Genomic DNA, 9210 nt, shown 5'->3' with positions numbered 1-9210 from the left:
TTAAGAATGCTACGAAGTACCAACTGAAAATAATTTGTCCACAAATAGAAAATAATTAACATTTGGCGAAAATATAATAGATAGAGGTTGTTTTATAGTCAATATAGTCTATATGTTACTACACACTAAAAAAAATTACAATTATATTTCTTAAAAACAGTAGCGGTAAAACCAGTGGCATGACAGGTTATTATAGATTTTCCTTTAAGCTCGAACTGAGTACAGTTCGAGCTATATTTCGAATATAGCTGCATGACATAAAGCCCTTGATGACATCTTGAATATGTGAATGACAATTAACAAAAAATTCTGTAAAAAGGTCGTCGGCCAAAATGAATGATAGCAAATCCAAAATACCAAATAATCTATTTGGAAACCCTTAATTTGGGTTTGCATTAACGGTATATATGTATTAAACTTAACATTGTTCATTACAAAAATGAAATAATAGATCCCAGAATCAATGTTACAACAAACTGTGTGTAGAGATCCTTTTAATTTATATCCTGGAACTGACAATTATATGCCGCTGACAATATAACCCAGAACATAGAAGAAGAACCAGAGAAACTAACCCAGATAGGGTTTGATTTCGAGTATTTCCAGTATTCGAAGAGGTGATAAGATTTTCTCCATCTAAGAGACATTGTGAAGAATAGAACACCTGAAATGGAAAGAAGAAGTCATCAGTCAATCTCCAGGCAGTTGAGCATAACCCAATGGTAGCGTACCTGTACCACGCAAAAAAGGAAGAAGGGTAAATACAGTCTTTAACTCTGAAAATCAAATGAGGATTATTTAACCGGTTCTCGGTGGAAGAAATAGACAAGGAGGAGGAATTAACCTGAACCCTGCAACTGGCATAGAGAAAAATCTAGCACGCAAGATGAAGCTGCGGAAGGGAAATTCTCTTTATAACTGCACATTAAAAAAAAAATTAAGTGGCAGCAGTACTGAATAGGTAAAACAAGAAAAGAATAAAGATAAAGTGGGAAAAACTATGAAGCTTCTGTAAACCCTTGATCTTTCATAGTGTGGTAAGAGGTTGGGCCAATGCATGGGAAAAATAGTAACCGGAAGATTGAAAACATTTAATGAAAACCTACAGATTTGGTAGCCTCGAAGGAATAGGCAGACTGAAGAATTTTTCTTACCTGATGGTTCAATCAGACCGTGTAGCGTTGACACGACTCCAGAGCTATGAACAATTGCCATGGCTGGACTGCAATAACCTTCAGAACTGGTAAACCCTATTCAACAATAGGAAGCAAGATGCAGAGCAGGGAATGAGCAAATGAGACCCACCAGGAAGAGAGCGAAGCTGAGTTAGTTGCCCTCTAAATCAATCCCCACCGTAAGATGATTCCAAATCCAGGAAGACGTATATCTAAAAGTAAAACCCGAGATCGATCTGCCAAGTGGACAGACTCAGTTCTACATCCAGAAGGTTCTTGACTGTTCATGTCAGCCACGTCATGGCATTCCAACCTAACTAGGGTTGTGAAGTCATCTGGTGCAAAACCCAGAGTATGAATTTAAATGAATATAATTAATACACCCAAATGGTTCATAAACTTGTAATGGTTATAATGGTAAAGGCCTACGAGGGTAAGTGAGTGCATTATATATATACACGTCAAAGTACCAACCTGATTTTTGTATGTCTGTACCTAATAATTGCTGGTTGTAATTTCTTTATAATTTTGAAGTCGCAAGCGAACAACTAAGGTTGCTATTAAAAAAATAATAATACAAATATTTTTTTGGTTTCTGTGTTAACCTAGAGGGATATGATATAGAATATATACACATTTGTAATCTAAATAGTTATGCAAAAGCAGTCTTTTGTTTTACAAACCATAAATTCTCATACAGTATTTTGATGTTGAAATATGTTAAAATATCAAATTAAATTATTATTATTATTCTTAAAAAAAATAGATTATAAACCACAATAACATCAATTTAAATATAGGTCTATGCATGGAGCGGTGAAGAAAAACAGAGAGCTTCAAGATTGCTCGATTTAGCATTAAAAAAAAACCTCAATCAGCTCCGGTGTAATCTAAGGTTAGGGATTCAATTGAGTAATGGGTTCAATTGAGCTAATTTTTAAAAATTTCTCACCAATACATCTTGGGCACGAAATTAAAAAAGGTGGCTTGATTGAGCCTTAAAGCTCGATCGAACCATTTTTTAACCACATTAAGGGCTCGATCAAGGGTTTCTTAAACCCTTGAACGAGCTATCTAAATTTTTACTTTAAACACTTGATCAAGCTACTGAGAGCCTTAAAAATCAAGGTTATAGCTCCCCTTCTACAGATTTCTCTGCATAACTATTTTGTATCCTAGTGGACATAAGGCAAGAATTTTTCTTAGGTGCCAGAGTTGATCTTGTTGGATTCGTGAATGAATCCTCTATCCAATGGCATATAAGTTTGAATTTGTCCAATTCATTTGATATTTTTTATCTATTTCTAGTTAAACATCATGCTTGAATTTTTTTTGGACAATTTCAAATGGGCTAAATAAAAAATCAATCACATAAAATACAAACAAACAATTTTTTTTTTTAAATAACATTATCTTCATTTACAAGTCCTGTTCAAAAGGGTACCCTTGTTTTTTCAATTTATTTAAACAATTGAAAAAATCTTACGCGAATACATGTGTCTCCAATCTGCCAACTTCGAAAATTAATAATAAAAAAATATAATTTTGGATTAAAAAAAATAATATGAAAAACTTAGTTCTCTCCATGTAGATTATGTTCACACACACACACACATATATTAAAAATTACACATACTTCTTAAGATGCAAGGACAATCATTTCATTTAATGGAAAATGAGATTATACAACACTAATTTTTTCATTTCATTTAATGGAAAATGAGATTATACAACACTAATTTTTTTTGAAAAAAATATACGACAACATAATTCTCCACAAATTGTCTTTTTACTTTAAATCAAAATTCACAATGCTTATCTAATTTTTGAGGGCTTCAATTTGATAAAAGAGTAAAATTTTGAAATCTTATCGCCACATTTAAAAGTGTAACCCATCTTCATGCATTCTCCCATATAATATTTTCAGAACTTTAAAAAATAAAATAAAAAATTTATTTTGTAAAGATTTTATAGAGATAAGGAAATACAATATCAAAAGCACACAATGATTCATATGCTTTTATGGTTATACCAATATTAATCCAATTTATGTGAGAAAATTATGGAAGAAGGGGTTGGCATGAAGATGTCATTACACCTATATAAAGGTGGAACTATAACAAGAAATTCTAGCAATGAATATTTAAGGAATCAATAATACAAAGAAGAAAGAAAATGCTTTTCACCACATAGTTTCCTGCACAATCTTATACTTTCATTAGGTATCTAGTTGTCTTTGGTTTTCCAATTTTCTAATTCCTATGTCAACCTGTCCATCAAATATGTACATATTTTATTCTCTAATCCATTTCTACAAGATGTGGAACATGGATTGATCTTTGGAGGAGTTATGATCAACTTCATTAATTAAGGCATTGGAGCAAATTTGCTTAACATTTTTTCTTCTTATAATTGGAGTTATTTTAATATGCTATATGCATAGCTTGTTTTCATTAGTTGAGGTTAGATTTCAAAATGGTATCGGGTATAAAATTAGAACTTGGATAGCTTAATGATGTCTTAATTTGCATCCGTTGACCTAATGGGAGGGTCAACACTAAAAAAAATTGTGCATTATGAATGTTGGTTGATGAAGCCATTGGGTATCAAAGTGAAACCCATTTTCCTTTGAAGTTCTACAACATTGACTACCCTAACAAAGTGATGCTTACAAGAAGGAAAACACATGTACTTGCTAGATGACGTACAAGTATACATGCAAATAGTCCACATGTTCATCTAGTTACAATCCATTAGGGGAATTTTTGTGGTCTAAAATGAGCCTCCTAAGAAAAATGTATGACCAAAATAAAATTTGTAAGAACCAATAGGATTCAAGATGATGATGTCAACCATGGGGGATGATTCACCATTTTTGGAGTAAAAAGGTAAAAAGACTAAAAAATAATAAAATAGTAAAACTACTTTTTCAACTTGTATTTTCAACTTATCTCCCTAAAGTTTTGCTCAAATTTCTAGAAAGAGTACTCGTTAGATGAAAAAATTAATTCCTTAACCAAGGAGTACCCATGTTTCATACTTTTGATGGACCCTACTACACGAAAAATGAGAAATACATGAAAAAATGTGATTGCAATCACATTTTTCATATATTTCTCATTTTTTGTGTAGTAGGGTCCATCGAAAGTATGCAACATGGGTACTCATTAGATGAAGAACCACATTTTTCATCCAACGAGTGTTTCCACTCGAAATTTGAGTAAACTCATAGGGAGATACATTGAAAATATGAGTTGAAAAATAGCTTTTTCTTTTTTCCCTCTAAAATTGATGATGCGATCTAATCTTATTTTATTATTTCCACTATTATTTTATAATTTCCTTAGGAGGCCCATTTTAGACCTAAAAATTCCCCTAATGATAGTTGAAGTTTCATTGACTTATGACTAATGTGACTCCAAGTACAATATAAACGTGGAATCGTTATATTGGTGCATGTGGTAGGTTGATAATGTTAGTATCCTTAAAATTTAGATCTTAGGGAATTAGGATATGTGTAGTTAAATGTATATCCTTTAGATGCCTCAACATTGGTTTATCTAATGATTGGGCCAACACTTTAGAAAGTCACATTGTAAAGTACCATCAAGTTATCATGGCAATTAAAGTAACACAGTTAGTATATTACTCACACTCACCCATCAATATAGCCAAATGAATTTTAGTGACCCCAAAGAGACTCATATCTAATGCGAATTTAAGTGACCCCAAAGAGATTCATATCTCTTGCGAATTTAACCAACATAAGCTCTAATTTACATTTAGATACTAGTTAAGAACCATTGTAAAAAATATATTGTAGATTAAACCATTCTTAAACACCTTTTGTGAGGGTCAATAAACATTCATAACGAGTAGATGACTTGCAACCAACCACTTCCTAAATTATATGCAAGTTTCCCAAAAATTCTTTAGAGGGGTGCCCCAAATGGGGTATCAGAGGGCTCCAAATATTAGGGGATGCAATTGTGTGGGTTATATATCATCCTTGAGTTAGCTATTTTAGGGCATGAAATGGTTAGGAGTCTAGTTAAACATAATTTTGAAAAGAATAAAACTTATTTATAAGAAACCAAAATCTAATACCATGACAATGAAACAAGGAATGGCGTATCTATTGAATGTCAAAGATTTCTACCTTAAGTATACAAAAGTTATGTCTAAATATAGTTTCAATGCAACCATTCATGTAAAGTTGATTAGGTAAAACCTTAATCGTGGTGCTTTTGAACATGATGCCATAATTTAACTAGTCTCTTAAAATGGGATAATAACTCGTCATGATTCATGGGAAACCACACAAAGTTAGGTTAATAGCTCATTTGACGATTGTTGGGAAACCACACAAAGTCAAAACTACTTTCAAGTACCAAATTAGTTCATGTGATAGTTGTGGAATGTTGATGCATAACTTTTTTGTTATCCACTCATTGATTCACCCTGTTTGCATATTTCTTGAAACATATTTTCTTAAACTCAAACCCATACCAATAAATCCCACATAATACATTGAGATCCCTACATAATATCCAATATATATGTTCACTTCATCATCTTCATCTTTTTCATACTGTGTGAATATTAGAAGAAGACTACTAAAGATAAAACCCTCATACTCCACCTAATCTAGGGATGAAATTCCTGACTCCCTCTCCATTCCTTCGTTAAGATCTCTTCCTCATCAAATCCATATCAAGAAAAATTACCTAAAGGACTTGGTTCATCATGTGGAATTCCATGTTCATCAATATTTTCCCTCAAAATACCTATGTCATCATATAGGTTTCTAACACATCTAATTAAATAATTTTATTATATTTAGATGTGGAGAAGGCTTTAAGAAATAAAAATATCATCTCATCCCAAGAGGAAATAAACTTAGTGGGTAAAGAATTGTATCCAATAGCTACAACCCCTTGGAAAGTAAATATGTATAAACACTACAAGGAAAAGACCTAGCAAAATTTTTTGTGAAAGCCCCTATAAAAATAACCCAAAAATCATTTGTAGCAGAGGTCACTAGTGGAGGTGGGCGGGCAAATGTTTTAGTGAATGATTTTCTCATGATGTGTATACAATATACAAATACACCAGTGCTTTACTATCCATATAAGCATAAGTGCCACATAGAACATGGTGCACTGTGGAAAATCTATTTTTATAAAATAAAAAAACATGGTGTGCTAAATAAAACAACACACCGATGCTTGAATAATCAATAGCACCGGAAAAAGGTTAACTTTTAAAAATTGTCAGTTTTATATACACCAACAACACCGGTGCCCTTCTGGCAGTAAAACGCCCCGATGCATACCAAGAAGGAGCATCGCTATAGTTTTTTAATTTCAAAAAAATGTGGTGTTGTTTTCAAACGATGCACGAGTGTTGTAAATGTATTAAAACACATTGGGGCGTCTTCTAATGTTAAGTTATGGTATGTTCTATACTTATAACAGTTTACTTCCTTTTCTTATTATATTCCACAGATTAGCAATCACATGTACATAAAGTAAAGTGCAGATAGAACATTAAACAATCGACGAAAAACAAGCCAAGACAAGAGACACAAGATATGGCGGCTAGCCAGGGACCAACCCCACAATGTGTGGGGAAACCCTTTGATCAAATCTTCTTTTATCTTCAGTAATTCAGCAGAGAGAAATAGTACAATAAATCTGATTTATATCGGCAGCAGCAAACCCTAGATCAACAGCATCAGCGTTAGCAGCCTCATCATTAAACTAGGGCAAACGATATCTCACAAATCAACTGTCGGATCGGCTTGATTCCACCACCAAAAGTTGTGGCTTCCAGAGGAGGTTTAGATGAACCTACAGTGCAGTTCAAATGAGGAGATCTTCTGGTCCACGTAGGTCAAACTTCACTTCTACAGTTTCGGCAGCTTCCTTCAAACTAGGGCAGTCGATATCTTGCAAACCATCCGTCAGATTGACTTGATTCCACCACCCAAAGTTGCAGCTTTCAGAGGAGGTTCATATGAACCTACAACGCAGATCAGAAGAGGAGGTTTGATGGTCTACACTGGTCAAAGTTTGGATCTGCAGTTGCAGCTTCAATTTCAGCAGCTTCCAGCTTCACATGTGTGAGAGATACCCTTTTTTGCGCAGTAGAGAAGAGACTCTTTTCTACACAGTAGAGAGAGAGAGATGTGATGGTATGAGTGAGTGCAAATGGGGAAAAGTCCTCTTGTATTTATACACAAATGATGATGTTTGAATAGATGCGACTGTTGGGCTTCTGAGCCTACATGAGTTGTAGGTCGGCTTGATAATAATTCCATAATCAAAATAAATTCATATCTCCATGAATACTTATCGGAATCGGAAGATCTTTATATCAATCGTACACCTCTTGACAAGAGGAATCTAATAAAAATATTATCAGCCATGAATAAGATGACCCACATGAAGTTTAGCCCTAGTTGCCAATTTTAACACTCCCTCTCAACTACGGAGAACTTCATTTGCAATCTGTCTATCGGTTGTTACTATTCATCCATCGAATGCACTTCCCTGTACATCTTGACCCTTGCCCTGCTTTGCTCTATTCTGTCTGTTCTGCTTTGACTTGTTCTGCCTGTACTGATCTGTATTGTTCTACTCTGCTCTTGCATTGTTCTATTCTGCTTTGCTTTTGTCCAAATTATGAAGAAGAAGAAATGATCAAGGATGTATCATACTGACTCAAAGTCTATCTCAGAGTATGTACCACTGGTCCCAGACCAGTCTCAACCGACCCGAAGTCAGCATCATAGTATGTACAACTCCTACCACTGGTCCCAGACTAGTAACATCCTCCACTGACTCAAAGTCAGTCTCAGAGTGCGTACCACTGGTCCCAGACCAGTCTCAACCGACCTGAAGTCAGTGTCATAGAATGTACCACTCCTACCACTGGTCCCAGACCAGTATCATTGATCCCAGATCAATGGAGGTCATCCTAGCGTAGGGAGTATGGTAGATACAACGATGCATCCATCAGTACTACTATGGTCCCTAACTTCATTTCCCTACTCATTGATCAGATGAGAGGTACTTCCCATGAGTACCAGACTGCATGGGTAGGTTGCCTCAACAGGAGAACTAATCAATCCTATCCTCACAGGAGAACACATCAATCCTGCTACAATCGCCATGGAGAACACATCAATCTAGGCCACCATGGAGAACACATCAATCCAGGCCTCACAGGAGAACACATCAATCCTGCTACAATCGCCATGGAGAACACATCAATCCAGGCCTCACAGGAGAACACATCAATCCAGGCCTCACAGGAGAACACATCAATCCTGCTACAATCGCCATGCAGAACACATCAATCTAGGCCTCATAGGAGAACACATCAATCGTGCTACAATCGCCATGGAGAACACATCAATCCAGGCCTCATAGGAGAACTAATCATCCTACTACACAGGAAAGCAAATCATCCTGTTCCACAAGAGAGCGAATCATCTTGTCCCACAAGAGAGCGAATCATCTTGTTCCAGTGTGCACCACTAGGGGAGGGTGAGTCACCCTGTGGTCGTATGTTGCTCCAATAAGAACCACAAGCCCTCAGAGCTCCCAGAGCTCAATGTATGCAACATGCAGGACCCTTGTACAAGGGTTTCTTGAAGACTCCAAGCCATTTGGGAAAATCACAGATTAGATATTTCCTCGGGGCTTTGATAAGATGTATCGACCTGTACATCATCTTAATGCAATGAAGCCTCCTTGCTCATCGACTTACCATATCCCAGATGATGTCTATCCGCTGGAGCAATTGATGAATATGGGATTCCTCAGTAATCGAATCCCACCTCTGGTTGTTACAGAGAATCACACTGGTATGTGTTCAAACAACTCATTGAAGAGCTTTCCCAACCAGGCAGCTTCATACGAGATCATACTCGTAGATATGTATCTGGTCTCGGCGATGCTTATGGCAACCGACTTCTGCTTCCTGTTCATCCATTATATCGAAACAGAATCCAAAGAGAAACAACACT

At 35.5% G+C, this 9210-nt stretch overlaps 1 long non-coding RNA gene across 4 annotated transcripts; it reads right to left on the bottom strand.

The window, feature by feature from the left end:
- Positions 1–366: 366 nt before the first annotated feature.
- LOC149208451 (uncharacterized) lies at positions 367–1567 on the bottom strand. Of its 4 annotated transcripts, none has more exons than XR_016252109.1 (3): positions 1155–1376; positions 845–918; positions 367–731 (listed from the first exon to the last, which is right to left on the bottom strand). It is a non-coding gene; the product is annotated as an uncharacterized LOC149208451 (long non-coding RNA). The 4 variants fall into 4 exon arrangements; XR_016252110.1 differs by having other exon boundaries at positions 367–664; positions 1155–1374; XR_016252111.1 differs by lacking the exon at positions 845–918 and having other exon boundaries at positions 1155–1567.
- Between the last annotated feature and the right edge of the window lie 7643 nt (positions 1568–9210).

The sequence above is a fragment of the Pinus tabuliformis genome, chromosome 1_2, assembly GCF_031772625.1.
Source record: "Pinus tabuliformis cultivar Carrire ecotype Pingquan chromosome 1_2, CPIR1, whole genome shotgun sequence".
Classification (NCBI taxonomy): domain Eukaryota; kingdom Viridiplantae; phylum Streptophyta; class Pinopsida; order Pinales; family Pinaceae; genus Pinus; species Pinus tabuliformis.
This window is presented reverse-complemented; position numbering and strand designations above follow the sequence as displayed.